The sequence below is a fragment of the Chelonus insularis genome, unplaced genomic scaffold (genome assembly GCF_013357705.1).
Source record: "Chelonus insularis isolate UGA/USDA-ARS -01 unplaced genomic scaffold, ASM1335770v1 scaffold_277_pilon, whole genome shotgun sequence".
In the NCBI taxonomy this organism is placed as follows: Eukaryota; Metazoa; Arthropoda; class Insecta; order Hymenoptera; family Braconidae; genus Chelonus; species Chelonus insularis.
The window spans coordinates 281,247-301,604 of NW_023276791.1; the positions used below are offsets into that span (position 1 = coordinate 281,247).

Here is a 20,358-nt window from a genome sequence, read left to right on the forward strand (position 1 = left end):
CGTTATTTCAACCGGTGTTTAGAATTTTTCTTAATCATAGTTATATAAATTAATATCACTATTAATAGAGGTACAGGTATAGTGTTACAATAATCAATTACCTAGACGTTTTGCTTGATAAAATAGTTATTTTTATTTATTACTTCGCACATTTGAGGCCCATTTTGATGCAAAACAAATATAATCCAATCATTTCTTCATATTTTTTTATTGTTTATAAAAAAATGATTAAAAATTAATAATTTTATTGAACTTACAGAAATATTTTATTGATATCAACACCATAATATTTTTTATTAAATTATTTTTTAATTGTTATAAGATTTTTTTTAATTATGTTGAAGAGATAATTTCATTTAATAAATTGGATTTAAAAAAATCTTAATCAGGTAAATCTGATGATAATATACCAATAAATGATGGTAGTGAAGTTTTATTTGATCACTGCTACATCATGCTATTAAAGAGCATCCACTCTTATTCACCTTGCTAGTGTTTTTAAAGAGCAATAAATGTTATTGAAGTCAATATATACCGTTGTCTCTTTAAATTGGCTCATTCAATGATTAGGTTTCTTGGGTGGTCTCTCCTTTTTCCCTTCAACATATTTCAAATATTTCCTATAAGATAAATTGGTTTAATTTTTTATCATTTAGAAAACCTATACCCTATGAAATCATCAAGAAATGTCACAGTTATTTTTGACATCTTCATACTCTGAAATCAGGAATGCTCAATTTTGGAGATTAAATATAAGTCACGGCAATATTTTATCGTATTGTACAACTTTCTTCGAGATAAATAGATGAATAAAAAAATGACAGAGAAAGAAAAAAAAGGAATGTCAAGAGTAAGAATAGCACTTGAATGCTGTCGGTTAGTTTTGAAAATTAGTTGAAATAGGGTGACAATGTGGACAAGAGATCAGGTGTTTTGAGAAAAATACCATAAGTAATACAGTCTTTTTTCGTATTTGCTTTGTGAAATGATTGAAAGGTGCTATCAGTTTACCTTTTAAACATATAGCAAGACGAATTTTCAAGACAGTGGCATTTGCTGTTGGTACATATGAGTGTATAGTAGCTTTTAAAATCAGTGTAAAAAGAGAAAATGAATGAATGAACTACAAGAAACAAGTTAAAATGGTCGAGCGGTTAAATAAAAGAAAGAAGGGAGGGAGGGCGTGTGACTGACCTCTGGAATGAATACTGTAATATTGTAATATTCTTGTGATGGAAGGTGCCATTTGTCGTGATCAGTTCCGGTCTTTTCGACATTTCTTTTAAAAGATGTTGAAATGTTACTCTCTAGAATCTTTCAACATTTCTTATTAAATACTTTAATAAATAATTAACTACATCTTACTACAAAATAATCATGATCACGCTAAATAGCTGTTGATCTGAAAATATTTATAAAGCTTCTAATTAAACTTGATCACCTAGTTGGCTAATCATCATCAGCATCTTGGAGTATTGGATCATTACTTGATGAAAAATGATCCAACATTATTTACATAAAAATCCAATTGTAATTAAAAAAATATAATTAAAGAAAGTTATAATGCTGTGGGTTAATTGATAAAAACTAATAGTGTTAAGAGTCTATTGTTGAACAAATAAAAAAGATTCAATGACAAAATATCATGAAATAAACATTAGGCATCAATCAAGTTTATACCACTGCATTCGCGAAATGTCGTTACTCCACTTTCGGAGATGAGAATATATATCCAATATGAAGGAAGAGTGAGAGAATGAAAGAGAGGAAAGAAGCGTAGACCCATAAAGTGCAGACATGCCTTTCCACGAAAATTAATCATCGACCGGAAACTGGCAATTTTTTTCTACGCCAGTTCAACATTGGTTCTTGTTTTAATATCTTTATCTACATAATATGAGACGTACCCCAGTAGTTTGTGATCGAGATGCATGGTTTCTCGTGCGACATTCAAGCCTCTAACTCAGATTACATTCGTGTACATCACTTTCACGCTACATGAACTCGTGAATACAATATCAGCATGTGGGAACAATACTTTTGATAGGATGTATGAAGAAATAATCCTTAGAAAATCTATGATGTGTGATGATTAGTTGCTTTTTTGTACTTCCATAGTGTTTTGGAGCAGAGTATACTCCAAGATGATGATGTTGGTGGAGCTATCATAAAAAAGTTACTTCAGAAAACTCAACAGCTCTTGATAGCTTCTCAAATCCACCTTCGTCCATGTCTGAAGTAGAATAACACTTAGATAAGCAGATATCAGTCATAAAAATGATAAAGTTTGCATTCTAGTTATTTTTGGAGTAAAAAAAGGTGATTGAACATTTTTGATGAGTTAATTATGATCTGTTGAGTTAATGAATACATATCTTTCTGGTTTAAAAATTCAAAGACTCCATAATTTCAGAATTAATATTAATGTGATGATAATTAATGACTAGAGGGTCTAGTTAAATGATTATAAATTGTAAATTTAGAGCTGAATTGAATTGAAGTGTTATGAAATTTTGTTTGGAACTTGATGATGGTGATAAATCTCATCAAAACGTTGCCTAGAATTTTATTTCAATCAACTTATGTCTGAATCATTTAAACCAGATTGGCTGGTTGATTCAATCTTATCTTATTAATTAATATTTATATATATATTTAAATGATTTTGATAATTTTAATGATTCCATAGACATCAATAAAATGTATAAGATTGTAGATATATGTTGATAATAAAATTAGCCTCGTTCTAATTGATTTGATGAGATTCATGTTCCATCAGATTACCATTTTTATGCATTATTTTGAAGCAACTTAATCTCAATTGGCAAAGATTTAAGGATGCTGGAGCCTCCCTACGTTTGTTTAACTTGTTTTTCTAATGTTCTTTTTATTCTCATTTTCGTTATGCCATCTCTAGGTATCTTGAATGATCTTGCCTCGTAAATCTATTCCAGCTATGTCATGTAGTATCAGTGACACAGCCTTATCAATAAGAGAGGGGTGAATCACAGTTAACTAAACCTAAACAGATGCAATAAATACACAGATTGTTATATTTATTTATATTAAAACAATTATTTTAATTATGATTACTTATTTATTTCATTTAATTCAGTAATTATTTTATTATGTCTAATAGTATTATGTTATTTCAAGAATTCATTGGTAAAAACATAAATTGTCACCAATGATGTAACAATTTTATTGGAATATTATAAGAATGACATAATACAAACTAAAAGAGTTATCTTAATATTTTTGTATTTACTTTTTTCTCAATTTCTATCGTTTTTCTCTGGTACAATTCTCACAGTTTGCGAATTCTACCTTCCAGCCCTTGTCATTAATACCCGACGCCTGTTACATATGGATGAGAATTCTCGGGTCGGGCCATGAAGATCAGAGTAGGACGAACAGAAAGACTATATAGAACATAAGGGAGTACATTATATAACGAAACGCAAACGGTCTTGTAGCATTAGAGGGATAGATGAGCAACTCATCGACTAAAAGCATTTACGAAAGTACCAAAAATCGTCTTAGCTTGATTCTTGGTAAGAATATCACTCTGAGGAGCATCATCTTTTGATTCATTTTCCTTTCTCCAATCATTTATATCTCAATGAAACAACCAGTGTCTCGTGAAAATAATTAATTATTCTACATCATAGACCAAAATGAATGTCATAAAAATAACAAAATGTATTTTATTTTTTTTTTCAAGTAATATTATTATACTGAGATTTACGTAATACAAGTGTACAAGAAAAATAATTTATAACTGTGTGGTTATTTAATTTACTGTTGGCTTCACGTAACCCTGGTGACCATAAATCTGTCGACATCCCGTATATCTCGCGAGAGAGAAGCACAACTGTAATATAGATAATGTTCTGGTTGGCTACTTAACAAATTGCTACAAATTGCGGTAAGCATTTAGCCCCTAGATGGGTAAATCGCGTTGGTGACTGCCCTTTACTAAATACTGGTAGTAAGTCAGAGTGAGAGTAACGCGTCCAAGAGACTTCCTAGCGCGGTTTCACAGTAGCCACATGGTGTTCCCATATGTCCAGCGGTAACTCCCCTAATACTAAGTGCAGTCCACTGAAGTAGACAAATCTTGTAGGCATTCAACCACAGGAAGATAGTGGAACTCTCGTCACCCGGAATGAGTAAGTGGAAATTGAGGGTTGAATTCTATACGATATTAGGGCTAAATTCGTATTTCCAAAGCTTATTCCCTTGCACTGTTCTAACACAGAAGAGAATTAAACGTACCGTTTACCCTAAAGCATCGTTTGTTTACCAGATTCTGTAAAGCTGATTGCATTGAAACCATTTATCAACATGCATCTGATGTATACATTCGATCATTTGAATTATTGTAATCATCTTTGGACATTTTTAGATGGATTACAATTTTCCATTTTCTTGATGTTCATGTTTAATCAATAATCATTAGAACTGTTTATATATATTTTTTTTGTGTCATTGATATTGTTAATTTATAATGGAAGTGAGAGTTTCAACAAGATTTATTATGTATTGATTTTTAAAATGATAATTGACATTTAGATGGTTAATTTTACGCACTTTTAAGCCTTGTTATTGGGGCTTAATAATCATTAACATGTATTGTGGGATTTATGTATATTACCTAGGTAAAAAGAGTTATTAATTATAAATTTAAATAACATTACTATGGATGAATGTTAAGGTTATTATTATACTTGAGAGAATATAAATATTCCAGAATTAATTGTTATTTTATTGTAATTGTTCTTTTTTTAAATACACTGTTTATTTTAGTTTATTAAATTATGTGAAGGTAATTACAAATATTTTGTAGCACTTAAATTCATTTAATTTTATACATTATATATTCATTATTAGTTTTTACATAAACTAGTCGTTGAGAGAATACTTGTTCTCATTTTATTTTTAGAAAAAAATAAAAAATTCTTTTTTCTTGTTTCTTTAATCATAAAAAAGAGTAAATTATTGCAATCATTCGTGAAATTGAAAGTAAAAGCGTCATTAAATTTTTACGTTTGAAGGTCTTCAGAGTAGTTTTAGATAATGGGGAAATAAAAGGATGCATGTGTATGGAACAGGCGAAATTTTTCTGTTACAATTTCTCACGATTGAATGATGCAATTAAATGAATGCTGAAGTAACTCAGTGTTAATTAGATTCTGGGTTTATTCAGTACAATAGATATTTATTGTCGAAAAATATTTATATGCGATCTTGATTAATGCAGTCGTATGGAAAATACAATTTGCTTGATTAATTTTTTTTTTTCTTATAAAAAAAATTTTTTTTGTGGTCTAGAAATTATATAAGGATAATTTATTCTGTAACATAAAGATAAAATATTATTTTAATTATGTAAATAATGTTATTTGATATTTTTGATAGTCAAACCTTCATTTTATCAACAATTTGAACAATTAATTAGCATATAAATAAAGTATTTATTTTTTTTTTAGAGCAGAGTATTTTTCATCGTGTTTTTGATTATCTTTCTCTATTATTCTAGAATGATATTTTAAAAATATTATCCAAAAACTCTATCAGAATGTTTCTGTATCATTCTGATCGTATCTTTTGACAAGTATTTTCAATTATACATGTGATAATAATCATTATTTAATTAACATTAATCAAATATTTTATTCTAGACTAAATCTAATATATAATAAAATCTTCAGTGCATTCTAAAATGGGAATTTTGTTGTGTCTATAACCCAGGACGTCCAAGCAATTCAGAATCCCAGTGCGAATGTTGTCAGCCAATTTTCTTGGCCAGTGCTTTCAAATGCCACAGATTTCCATCTACCCCGTGGTTGGACTCTGTCGTTGGATAAATACCCCTAGAAAGCCTCACACCCTTCTCGCCCTTTCTCTCTTATACAGACCGTCTATTCCCTTCCCAACTTTACTGACTAACCACAACTCTGATTATAATTTGCAGCCCTGTTATACACAATACTCGTGTACACTCACACACGTATAAATGTATACGACGTTGTCCTTTTCCTATGTACATATAGATATGTACACTTTCGAATGACGTACACTAGCTGCCGGCCGAGTAAGTCACTGTAAAGGATTATGTACGCGGATTTAACTGATGAATCACATTGTCATCTTGATTCGCGGTGACATTAATTTTACAGGCTCTAGCCTGTTATGTGTCATGAAAAGTCTTATCAAGACTATTTTTTCCCTAATGTGTGCTTGATTATTTTCTTCTTTTTGTTTGATCAATTTTTTCAATTGAAATTATTGTTATCAAGTTAATTTTTCTCCTTCCATTACGATTGTTTAAAATACATTTCTCAGCTGATTTGCAAAAAACTCTTGAAATAATTTCTGAAACAATGAAAATAAAATTTATAACACAATAGAATAATTTCGAAAAAATTATTAAGAATAATTGTAAAGTATATTTATTCTACTTATTCATAATCTCGAAACTTTTTAGAAGTTCTTGAGTCTTGATTATTTACTACAACTACAAAAATACTAATCATTAAATTTTAATGCATCTAATAAAAGCTAAATAAAATGTGCGCAAATAATTAAACTGCATCACATTTATTGCAATCTTTATTTGCTTTGAAAGCTATTTTTTTTAAAATAAAATCTCCTGCACAGATATTTTTGTAAATAAAAACATTGTAAAAGGTATTTTATTAATAGAATAGTTAATTAATAAAGAAAAGTGGTAAAGCTATAGAGAAAAAGAGACAAACAAATATTGAGACTGAAAGTAAACCAAGAATTAGCCATCCCCAATCCAGGAAAACCGCATATACGAGCTTATTAATTTTATCAATAGTAAGGGAGTGAAGGGTGTGCGTCACAGATGGTACATCACAAGTCAATATACTTTAGGTTAGTATTCTACCCTCTCCATAAAGATAATCAACAATCGTGGTATACATTGCATCCCGATGTGATTTCTTCTTTGATACACGCGTTCGTGTATACTCTCTATCTTGTAAACAAGTTGGAAAAATAAAAAATTAATAATCATTTTTATTAATTCATTTTATTTCACATCAACAGATTACACTCACAACAATGTTCCTACCACAATAAGTCATTTATTTATTCTAGATTTTTATTGGCTTCGAATGTGACTTAATATAAATCATCAATAATTGATGACTTTATCAATGATTTAAAAATATTCATTTCACTCACAACTTTGATAAAATTATTTTATATTTGAATTCAATTTATTACTTGAATAGTAAAATATAATAAATATATTTTTTTAGTGATTTAGTATGAGACAATTAAAAATTTTCCCAAATGAAATGAAAAAAAAAAAAGAGTGAGAAAGGAAACTGTTCAATATTTTATTTAGAGTATATAAGAATAAGATCATGGTCCAAAAAGCATTGGAGAGCAGAATAAAGGTAAATAAAGAGGTAAAAGAGGTAAGAGGATCGTATAGAAAAGGTTTTAAGAGGAAGAGGAGGAGAAGTCCCCTCTCTTCTTTTCGCGTTGACTCAAACGCCCGCGATATCTCGACCAATCGAATCTCACCGTCGACTCCGCCTTTTATCATTATTTTACTTGTTTTCCCTTTACTTCACCCTCATTGGATGACATCCTGTGGACCTTCACATTGCAAAAAAAAAAAATATATTCTCGTAAGGAGTTCTCCGTACCTTCGTCTTTCATCTCCTCAGTATCCACCGTAAGTTTCTCTTCTGTTGTAACCTTCTTATTTCTCTTTCTTCTTTACTCTTCTTCTTTTTCTTGATCCGAGTGCAACCTAGACGACGTGCCGCACTTATCCTCATCGCATTATCTTCAGACTTCTTAAGAGACCATCTTTTTTCAAGATTCTCCCTCTCAGATTTTCCACCCTCCTTTTTTTTTCTTGCTGGAGCTCTCACACTGCAATTAGAATGAAAATAAAAAAATTGGTAACGATTTTAGTATTTTCATTTGAAAAATTTTTTATAACAGATATCAGTATATACAATACGGGTAAAATAAAAAAAAAGCTCCACTGACACGCCAGTAGTTTCATTTCTTGCATTGTATTGCATTGTATGTATATCGAGTGCGCCTGGAACTTAAACCGACGGGAAGGCAAAGCGAATAAACGTAAGACAATGTAAAACACAGGGCAGTCCACGAATCGAGGCGTACAGCAGTAAGAAAAGGGTGCCGAAGTAAATGGAATGGGAAAACGTAATGGACAAAAGTATATGGGTGCTAAGTTTGGATGCATGCATCCTGGAGATCGCGATTTCGACACGCTGCTTCGCCACGTTCCAACATCAGGGTGTCTGTTTCACGCGACAATCGACCATATCTACCACTGTTCTATGCTAATTTCTTGTACAATAATCTCGAGTTCACTCGGCCATATATCGTCTTCTCACCTATTTTTTTTTTCACTATTCTCTGCATTGTTACGAGCTTTTTTTATTTGTCATTGAGTTTCTATTTTTCATGGTCGAATACATTTTGTTCGCTCAGCTTTATATGATTAATCTCGATCTTCTTAATCGTTTCTCAGGCAATAAATTATTTGTCTTTATTAAAAAATATTCATTTACATACCCTTTTAATGATATTTACTTTTTTTTTCTTTTATATTTTTAATTTCAATTTATCAATAAAGTGTTTTAAAATCGTAATTTGAGCTTAGCTTATTGACTTTATTAAATCACCCTTCAGTTTTGATAAACTTTTATCCCTTAATGAATGAAAAAAATCGAGACTTGAAGAATATTGACTTTAATTACATTTTTAATATATTAAAAGTAACAATTAGATGCAAATTATTTTAATCAATGAGATAAAAATTAATTTAAAGAAAAAAAAGAATTCACAAAATACTTGATATTATTGTTTTTTTATTTATTAAAAGGATATGGAGTAAAAATAGTTTATTTTTAATTGTATCAATTTTTATAAATTAATTTTTTTCTAGACAATTTATTAATAATGCGCATAAATTAAATAAACAGGACACAAAAAAGGTCAAATGTTGAATGGCGATGATAGACTGGAGTTATACCTGAACACTGCGCTTGATAACTTTTGTACCGATATAGACGAATCGAATAGCGATTTGTTCTAAAAGCAATATAGTCCCATGGGCGGTTGCGGTTGTAAAGAGAGACAGGGCGCGCGCCCTTTTCCTGAAATTTGCATGAGGTATTAAACTACGGTGGCTGGGTTTCAGTCAACTGAGTTGATGTTTGCCAACAGCGACTGTCGCGCGATCAAAGGATCACTCGTTTCCCTTCTATAGTCTCGAATTCATATATATATATACATATATACACATGTATATATATATATATATATACATGAACACACACAAAGCAATGTATGTTTCTTCGGAAAAGGGATAAAGTTGGATAGTAACTGATACCTTTTGGTCTTATGTATGGAAAAAAACAGTTTGCTTTGTGCCTCGAAACTATCTTTTTTCGCAACAACACAATAACTTTTATCTTTCTGGGTTATTTATATTTTTCGCTCTACAAAAGTAGAGAAGTGAAAATTTTATGAATTGATCTAGCAGTTCGTAAATCAACTGGAGAATAAGTGAATCGTCTTATGTTCACTGATTGAGTTACTTGGAATAACTAGTTCATTCAAATGCCTCCAAGTTGCTTACTATTTGATGAATTTATTTAGTGAATGTTGATAAATGAGTCTATATCTTTCATGGGAGTACTATTTCAAATTTTCTTAAAATATTCTGAATGTCTTTTTCTTAGAAGGAATAATAAAAATAATAGGCAATTAATTTTAATCATTCATTATTAATATAATGTATATTTATGTAGGATGATGAACCAACATCTTCAGTGCTGAGCTACAAATGGACACCTTCTTACTACCTTCAAGAACATCAGCTGATGGATGTCACCCAGATTCCAATGAATAACTCCAAAAATCCACGAGCTTATTTCAATTCAATTTAATTTGGTTTATTAATTATTTTAAGTGTTTAAAAAATTTTTGAATTTGTTTCTTGGGTAATTATTCGTTTATACACTTTTAAAACCTCTAGGTTTATCAGCAAATTGGTTATAAAATCATTGAATATTATTTAAATATAAATATTGATTTGTTGAATAATTGTGTGATATAATTTACTTTACTAAAGATATCAGTTTGGTTGAATTTAGAAAAGAGAAAAAGGAAATTAAGATTAGTGGGTTTTAAACAAACTGAAAGACTTAATTATAGAATGCAAAAAGACCATGGCAATGCTTAAAAGACTTTTAGTAACTCTACGAGTCACAGTGTGCGTTTAACAAATTATTCAATTAACCTGTGCGAATTAAGATATACATATTCATTGTTTTCATGATACTGAATGTGGTACCGTGTAGTGGACTGTGGTAGAGAATCATACGCGTATACATTTGATCCACCCTAAGGGAGTGAAACGGTTCATATATACAATAAACGTGTGCCAACCTCATACGAACGAGTCAGATAGTAGAATACGATACATGAATACGATGCCTCAATGAAATTATGACCATTAAAATAAATCTGCGAATACAAAAAAATTAAAAGTGATTTTCCCTAAATTAATCAAGATTTTTTTTTAATCAAAATCCAGATAAATAAAATCACCACAAGAGAATTAAAAAAATGGTTTAATTGTTAATGCTTTATGTTCACAAAGAAAATGCAATTTATTAGTATAATTAAATTAGAATTGATAATTTTGTGGTAAAATAGCAATTTATGTTTTATGTAATTGATGCTACTTTTGGGTGGTTAAATACCATACACAATGAGGGTAAAAGCGCAAAAAATAGGGAACGTGTAGGAATTTTAATGGAAATATTTCACACTTGTTCTCTACGTCCGCCGTTCTACAGTTTTACTTGTATACATATATAGTAAACAAACATCAGAAGCCAAACCATACAGTTGTACTATGAGTTTAAAATAAGCTGAAGAAATGCACATTTTAATTGTATCGCCTAATAGCAAGGCGTTTATAAGCTTGGACTGTTTTTCATGAATACCCATGTTGCGGTCTGTTACAACAATTATATATACTAAATTAATGCGCAATAAAATTACTCTATACTTATGATTAAAGTCATTTCATTTTTTATTAACGCCATACGTTTATCTTGGTACAGTTAAACTTGAATAATCAACATTTTCATGCACTAAGTAAAAAAAAAAATGAACAAAAAATAATCACGTGTTGTTTAATTACTTAATAAAAGAATAAACAGATTGTTGATGACGACTCAACGCACCGGATATTATTTATTATCTTGATTAAAAACAGTCTGATGGACGTAACTTGTTTATATTGTTTTAATGATTGTTGTTGAAGAAGTTTATTTTTAGAAAAATTAATACAAATTTTGCAAGAAAGCTCAAGAGCTTAGGAAAAAAAAAAGAAAAAATAATTATAGTGAAAAATAATGTGCAATATTAATGAGAAATAACTTTTTAAATAATTCAACAGTTTATTTATTCATACTCGAATTATTTATTAAAATTATTATAATTGAAAGTCAATGAGAATCAATTGTTGAGTGCAATATTTTAATAAATTAATTTTTCTGGAGTTAATGAAATGCGTAGAAGTTTGCTGTAAAATTTTTATGAGATTTCTTACTGTTAGTGTGATCTTTTCATTTGTAATTCACTGTTTGTAAAGTTAATAGTTTAATTATTGGTCAATTATTTCAAGTAAACTAACTACATATTTATAATCATCATAATTAAAAAATAAAAAGTGATGAAAATTTATTTTTTCACTATTATTATATTTAATTATTTGTTTGAAAAATAAATTATCATTTTTTATGTCATAAAAATAAATAATAGTTGAAAAAAAAAAATAATTTTTAGCAAAAGACTATTTAAAATTCATTAAAATGTAAGTCAAAATTAATGACAGTTCTCTATTTCCATTTTTCTCGAGTAATTTTAAAAAAGACCATAAAATATTGAATAATGGGCACACGACGGAAAAACAAAGTAAATAATTTGTTTGTTTCGTTGGCAAGTGAAAGAGTGGTCAGCTGCATCTAAGCAGACGGTGCTTGGTTTTTGAATACACCTGTCTGTTGAGGAAGGACACACGTATACAGTTGCCGAGATATTATCTTGGCTCGTCTATCAACGATCTATCAAATTACCCAGGTAGATAAAAGAGTCAAGGGTAAGAAAAAATATTCAAGTCAGGACTTTACCGTAAAAGATGCCGTGACGAACACTAAGTGACCATCGTAAAACGAAGACGAGAACGGTTATTATTAAGATTGTTGATGGCAATAGAGTGTGTGCCCAAATCTCACCTGCTCTGTTATGCTTACTAATCTTGAGATACCGTGACATTTTAAAATATCAAACGATCTTTTCTATCAAACAGACAAACCATTTCCGGTAATATATCAATATTCTATGGTTTAATTATACACCTCTAAAACATTTTCAACATATATTTATCTATGACACTTTGTAACGCTTTTTTTCACTGAAACAATGAGCCCAATAATTATTACGATTTATTTCAAATATTATATATATATATATTAATTTTATTTAATTTCTTTATTTAATAAAAATGTCTTTTTTAGCTTCAAATAATGATGATTTTAATTTAGAATTAAATCAACTCTGAGAACTCACTGAAAAGGTTATTAACAACATCATATCTTAGTTAAAATATTGTTGTTATCTTGATAATATTTTTAAAATTGCATTTAAAGTAAGGGCGATGATTGATAGAAAAGTGTGCGATGTGAGATAATAAGTATTGTATACTATGTAGTGTACATGTTATAAATTGCCTTGAAGAGCGTGTGTTTGTTTTATCAGAAAATCATAAGATAATTAATAATGTTCATTAAAGACATAAAAGTACACGGGCGTAGAATAAAAATAATAATTTTATTTGATAGATAATTAAGCTAGAGAACAGGTAATTGCGTTAATTGGGACTGATGAAACATCAGAGCTAGAGTATCATCATTGGCTGATGAGACTTTTAATTGTAATAATAAATTCTGTTATGTAAACGGAAATGTCAGTTATTTAATTGTTATTATTATAAACTTTTCCAAGCTTTCCGTTATATCACGCTACCGTATTGTGATAAGGAAAATTTTTTATTCTAAAGCTTCATTTTGGAATGAAACAATGTACATTTAATATTCATTTTATTCATAATTAAAATTAAAAATTAATTGTTTGATGATGAACTCATTTTTTATTTTTCATTCATTATTTTATTTTGTTGTAAAGGATTATTATAATATAATTTAAACAAAATAAATCTTTAATTAACCATTTAATATTTATTTTTAAGTAATAATTTCAATATTTTTTGTATAAATTCAAAAGTTTTTATTAAAAATTGTTCATAATAAAAATTTTTTCGATTTATTTTTGTGTTTTGGAGCAGATGTAGACTGAAATAAACTGGATCAAACCATAAACAATAATGAATTTGATAATAATATAAGTAATTTTATAGATAATAAGAGATAATACATGAGAGGTTTTTTTATGAAGTAAAACAACTTTGGTATTTTTAAGTACATAGTAGTTACAGATTATCATCTATATAAATCATCAGATGTTACAATTGTTAGTTTGGTATGATTTACTCATTCTAACCGACGGGTTTTGTCAGCATATTATTAATAAGACAAATAACTGAAACAATCTGTTCTGTTTCTCATAAACTTACATTTGTAATGAAGATAACACAGAGTCGTAGACGGTCTTTGTCTTGTCTTCTCAAGTGTCGCACGATTTTATACTTAGACAGCACCATCATCTTGGACATCTGTTGGTCTCGCGAACCATCCAGCTTTTATTTTTCACCAAAATCCCCTAGTATAGTTTCAGATTCGTATAATAACGTCGTAACGCTCAGCGATATTCGTGCATTTTATGTAAAGATGACTGCTGCCTCGATGAAACTTCAGTACCTCCATATTAGATGTTACTGTAAATAACGAGCATTATATTTAATAATGTGATTTAAGCTTACACTCGAGTGGATCCAAAGCACATTTTTTTATAGATTAAAAATATTAGCCAGGTGATTTATATTTTTATTAGTTCATTCAAGTGCTTGAGAGAAAATAATAAAGAATTTGTGCTCAGAAAAATATAACTAACATTATTATTTTGTCAATAATTTTTCTCAATTTACAGCTATAAAATAGTGTGACTTCAAGACAATTGAAAACATTTTTAACAATGAAATTTTAATTCTTTAGAAATAATTTTACATTGAATTTTAATTATTGTAAAAAATGTCAAATGCATTTAGTGTTTTAAATTTTAATATAGTTGACTGAAAAATTAAAAGAAAATAAAACTTTTAAATTTAATAAGAATGTTTAAAAATAATGGACAAATAATTTTTTTTTTTCAATCATAAAAAATTTTTAAACGACTAAATTTTTTTGAATAAAATGCGACTCAAAAGTATACCAAGTTTCAAAAATGGCATGATTACGGTCGCTGCCATGGCTTTTCTCTCGAATCACTCATGCAGGATACGTTAATTAACCGTTAAAGTAATTATTTATAAAATCCATAAACATTCAGCGAAAAAAAGAGTATATATTTTATTTAAGAATAGTATAAATTTGTTTTTAATGCTGATTTTAAGGGACGTTGATACTAAAGGGGTACAGTAGGAAACATGAAGAAAAGAGACACAAAGAAGAGGGCGAGGCCCTCACGGAGAGAATACGTGCGCCGGTAAGAACGTAAAAACGCACAAACTTGAAGACGAACGTGACGCGACAGAACGTCCAAGCTCTCTCTACTCGACTCGTTCGCTCAGTGACACACGCGGACTTTTTTCTTTCTCTTTCTCTCTCTTGACTTTACTCGACTCTTCTGACATTCGCCCACGACTTCTCTATGCCGCGTAAAAAACAAAGCGACACGCGAAACTATGCATTGTCCTGCTGAGAAGAAGTCCTGAATTATAATGCGAGCGAAAGGACGTACCAGATGATGTTTTAAGTTATACTGATTATAGCGTTTAACAGTGTCATAAATTGAATTATAAGTATATATGTTTTGATTATTTCGAGTAGACAAAACGAAAATTTGAATGAATGGTCAATGAAAAAAATGAATGAAAGATTTTTTTATCTTTATTCTTTTATTATGAAATAGAAATTTATTTTTTAAATATCCATAATTGTATTATAAACATTATTTAAAATACCACAAATATTAAAAATATTAATTTTTATTCCCCCCTGAAATTATTTATAGGAAAAAAAATTAAAATATGCTATTTTTTTATAATAATAATTATGTGGAAGTATTAATTTAATTGATAGTTTAGTAATTGATATTATTAAATTCTTATTTTAAACTTAATGTATAAAAAAATTTTATTATTGACTTCAATGTGTGAAAAACTTAACACTCAAGACTATAAAAATTAAATTTAACGATTATGATCAATTTTAGCGGAACGATAATTAATTGAACTAAAAAAAGAAATGTTTAGCGGGTTATTCTGTTAAAAAATTTTTGATATGAGTTTCGGTATTCGAGAGTCGCGCGCAATAAATTTGTTCCGAAGGTGAGATGACTTTGGTTTCGATTCATTCGTCTGGACGAAGACAAGAATAGCTCCCTACGTGATTGTCATTGTTTTAGTCGTGACCAGAAGTTGAACGTGCTGTGAATATTTTTAAGCAATTATTCAGTAGAAGAATATCTTAAGTTTTTAACTTATTTAGGTATTAGATAATGAAGGTTCGACTTATTGTTTAAATCAAATAATAAAATATCATATTCCACCCTAAATCATTTCCATTTCATACCTCATGTCTTGATATTCCAATTTTTAGTTGAAAATAATTTTTTTCCTCTGGAAGATTATTAGTTTTATCTTCATAGGTAGTTTTTGGATCTTTAAGACAGGTAGTGGAGACAAAAAGTTTTTTCTTTTTAGAAAATAATCAATTTTCAGTTGAAATTTAATTTCAATTATAAAGAATCACATGAATAATTAAGAATTAAAGACAATTAATGATTATGAGAAGAGAATATGTAAAATAATAACAATTTTTGGAGTAAAGGTTGTCAATTTTTTTTCAATATATTATTTAAATTATTTTATGGACTTTTATTTTAATTATTATTCTCGGATTGAACTAAAAATGATGGCAAAGTGTTATGGATAAACTAACAGACCATACTTGTATTTAAATAAAATTTTTTAAGGTTAAAATAGTGTGAAGATGAATTAATAAAATTCATCAACACAATGAGATGAAAAATTGTAATTTTGATTAATTAATTTTACATTTGATTTCTAGTTAATCATTTTTGTCTATATATAGAAGAATAACAAGTAAACGAGTTACAGAGCTTGTCACGTCACTGATTCCCACGATACTACAGCAAGGGTCCAAAAGAACTCGAATGTTTTGACTGTTGTGTAGACAGCTCTCACGCAGCCTGGCACTTAATAAATTATTTTCCGTGGTATAAATTAAAGCGAAAAAAACTAATTAAACATTTAACAAAAAAAAAACTGCATCCTCAAAACCAAAATCAATATTAATGCTAAGGTTTTTAAACTTTTCAAACTCAGTAATTGATTTAATTAAACGATCCACTCGTGCTCGAATAATTTTTTTTATCTTTCTATTCTAACAAAGTGTCTTGATAAAATAATAAAAAAGTTGTTTACATTTTACGTAGGATGATTTTGAAGAATTTACAGCGATGAACATTGATGTGATTTATATAATAATGATTCAATTGTTTAAGGTGATGAACTGATGATGAATCACATAAAGTTGTAATGCATTTATTAAGCATTTGTAATTCAGCATAGTTGTAAATTAGCAATGAAACACGTGGATCCAACACCTACTGTTTCCCGGTATGGTGTAAGTGAAAAAGCACTCGAGTAGGAGGTAAGTACAAGACTATTTACACGAATACTTTGGGGTCGCCGACGTATAATTACATATGCCGCGCATATACTGCCGCTTGTAGCATAGAGTACGGGACTTAGTGAACGAAATGATTCAGTCATTGGGGCGTCATGTTTAATGTATTCAGAGCGATTCTGACGATGTTGCAAACAATGGGTGTATGGGCGCGACACGAAAATGAAGATTAGCGTGTGCCCACCTACAGTATTCAGTTTTTACTCTTCATTAATAGCGTAAAAAAAATCCATCGAAACAATTGAATTTGATATTATTGTTATTAATAATTCTTTTGTCGAAAGAGTTGGAGATTAAGAGTAATAAGTACATTTATATAGCTGAAAATTTTTGTGAATCATCATAAACACTTTTAAGGTCTCGTTGTTTCCGCTCGTTAGTTAGTGACTTTAATGAGGCTTATGCTAATGTTGAGCAAGCGCTCTAGTTGATTCCTTCGTAAAGCTATTAGACGATCATCTCGGATTATATCTTACAATTCTAGGTTTACCACTGACGCGACGCAACTTTTCTAAGTTTTCTTCCACAGCTTGACGTTGTTGGATTATGAACAAAAGGAGCAAGTAAATTCATCAATTTTATACTCTTTTTGGTTTATATTTATTTGAAAAGAATTTGTAAGTGATTTATTTATCAAATTTTATCGAAAATAAAATTTTAAAAATACTTTGAAGTAAAAGTCAAATCATAAAATAAATAAAACAATGTAAATCATTGTATAATTGTATCAAAGATCAAGCATTATTTAATAATTTATTAATTTAAAAAATTAATATTTAATTTTTAATTTTCAATTATTTTATTTGATATGATGATTTTATTTTTGCTTATTGAAAAATTTATTTAAATTAACCTTTTAACAATACAATTATAACATAGAGAAAATCACTTTAAAACTAATAAATAACGACTTTAATGATTTTTACTCAATTATTTTTAAAAGAGTATTTCATTTATTCTAAACAATTGTAATGATTCAAAAGCACATGCTTGATATTAAATATAAAATACTCTTTTAAAATAAATCAGTGCAAATTACTATCAAGAAGTGTGTAATCTATCTGAATTAGCGTAATTATTATCACTGCAGTGAAGGTTATATATAGTTGCATTTACTATTATAAGCTCGACAAAGACTCAACTATTTTCTGTCCAATGAGAAATTAATGCAGAATTTTAAATCCAACTATTGGACTTAATTATAAATTTTGTAGAGTGTGGAAACTGAATAGTCACTGATTACTTTTTAGAGAGTAGACTAATAAATTGATATTCATGATAAATAATAGTAAACATTGTTAATCAATAACAAATAAATAATATTATTATTATATAAATTAATAATAACTCAGATCAAGATTGTTATTAATATTATTTATATTTTTCATCCACAATATTTTTTCAATTTATATTTTAAAGTTAGATTGCACAATAAACATTTCAACTCTCTAAATTGCCAATATTTGATGCAAAAAAAAATGATATAAATCAAATTAAGAATCATTCCTTGTTAAAATAATATTATTGTGTCTCTACTCCAATAAAATGGTTATAAAATATCATCATATCCTTAGTAAAGCACTAAATTATTACCACGTCTTCCATTAAAAAAATCTATTGCACGATTTAAGAAATAAGTTCGAATCCCTCTCTATTAACACCTACATTTATCTAACAAGACGGGTAGGAAACCGGCAAAACTGATCTCAGCATTGCAATCGACCAATCGTCACACCAATAAAATAAACACATCGACCCTCCCCATGTGCGTGCCTTAAGCAATGATCGCCCACTTTCTGCTACCATACACATGGCACTATTGCCAATTTTTTACCATACCTTTTTTTTTCTTTGCTGAAGGAATTGGCCGTAGAACTAAAGAGCCATGAGTCCGGTTAAGTGGTTACTTATCCAACCGCTTGACTTGGGCGACCACAGAACCGTGCGTTGACCACTAAGCCACTGCTGCAAGTTTAAAAAATAATATAAATTCTCTTCATGCAATAAGATATTCATTAATATTTATCATTCGTTGTGACGATAATTATTATTATTTTATATTAATTATTTATAGTTTTTCCTTGCAAATCTAACAATTAGTCATATAAATGTCAACGTACGTTAACGAAAAATTTCTCATCACGTTAAATATAGCTGAATTATGATGCTAATAATTATAAAGCTTTACTTTTCCTCTTTACATTTTATTTTTATGTTGAAAAATTTTTTATTATTTAATTTGTAATTATTGAAATAATGATGTTTGTTATAAATTAAGGATTTAAAATCATTTAGGAATCCTTAATGGTTGAAAAGACATTTTCTAGGTCAGACAGTCTGGTCCTTTTAACTTCTCAAGTCTATGATAAAAATTAATTAAAGTATTTCTCTCTGTCGAGTTTTATTTAAATCCTTCCTTTTGCTTGTTATTATAAAATCCTTTACTATCTATTAAAATTGGTGTCAAGGTGTATATATCCTGCTGTTAAGAATGATAACTAAAATGTTTTTTTTTTTCCTTTATTGAACTGGTTCAATGAAGTGAACTCGTTTTTTTCTTCATCAAACAAAACTGGTTTTACTGAGTAATCAATGAAAAAAATAATTTAATAGTGTTAAATGTCTACATCATAAACTACTAATCGTATAAACAGAAACAAGTATTATATGTATATATATATAAAAGATATTATTGCTCAGTGTTTTCAGTGAGTAAAATACTTTTTTTACATTTTACGAAGTCGTCGACGTTCTTATGTCTTTTTCGCTTGCTTTATCTTCTTTCTCTCATGAGCTTGAGTCCTGACTGAGCGGGTTTTACTGCTTGATTTATACTTCCGACAGGCGTAACGAGGCATGAGGTTCAGTCTCCAGGGCATCACGAATTTTTCACGTGACTCGCGATATTGCCCTTTCACTCGATAATCGCTCAACGATCATGATGAATCACGAAAATCACGATTTTTGATGTTTGTTAAAAATTATTTAACGTTTTAAAACTATACTGTATGGTGAGAACATCCAATTATTTTTAATGTGTTAATATAAATAGAATTAAATTCTACTGTGATTGAAGAAAAAATGGTCTTTGCTTCCAATTCTAGGAATAATAATAACAATCTTAGTGCACCTGTCAACAGAAGAGGAAAAAAATTATCCTCTAAGGATATTGACTCTAAAAAAAAAACACCGATTTATTTGTTTTATATCGTTTTGTTTGGTATTATTAATGATGTTTTTGAGTTATTAAATATTGTTACCACGTAGTCAACTTTTTTTGGGAATAATGGAAACGAAGGTGCTTCGCAAAGATAAGAGTGAATTAAATTAAAATATTAATAATACTCACATAGAGCAACAAAAAAATGGA

At 28.8% G+C, this 20,358-nt stretch overlaps 1 long non-coding RNA gene across 1 annotated transcript; it reads right to left on the bottom strand.

The window, feature by feature from the left end:
- Positions 1-6,246: 6,246 nt before the first annotated feature.
- LOC118073327 (uncharacterized) lies at positions 6,247-18,954 on the bottom strand. The gene is made up of 4 exons (XR_004691092.1): positions 18,828-18,954; positions 13,733-13,993; positions 7,689-7,920; positions 6,247-6,378 (listed from the first exon to the last, which is right to left on the bottom strand). It is a non-coding gene; the product is annotated as an uncharacterized lncRNA (long non-coding RNA).
- Between the last annotated feature and the right edge of the window lie 1,404 nt (positions 18,955-20,358).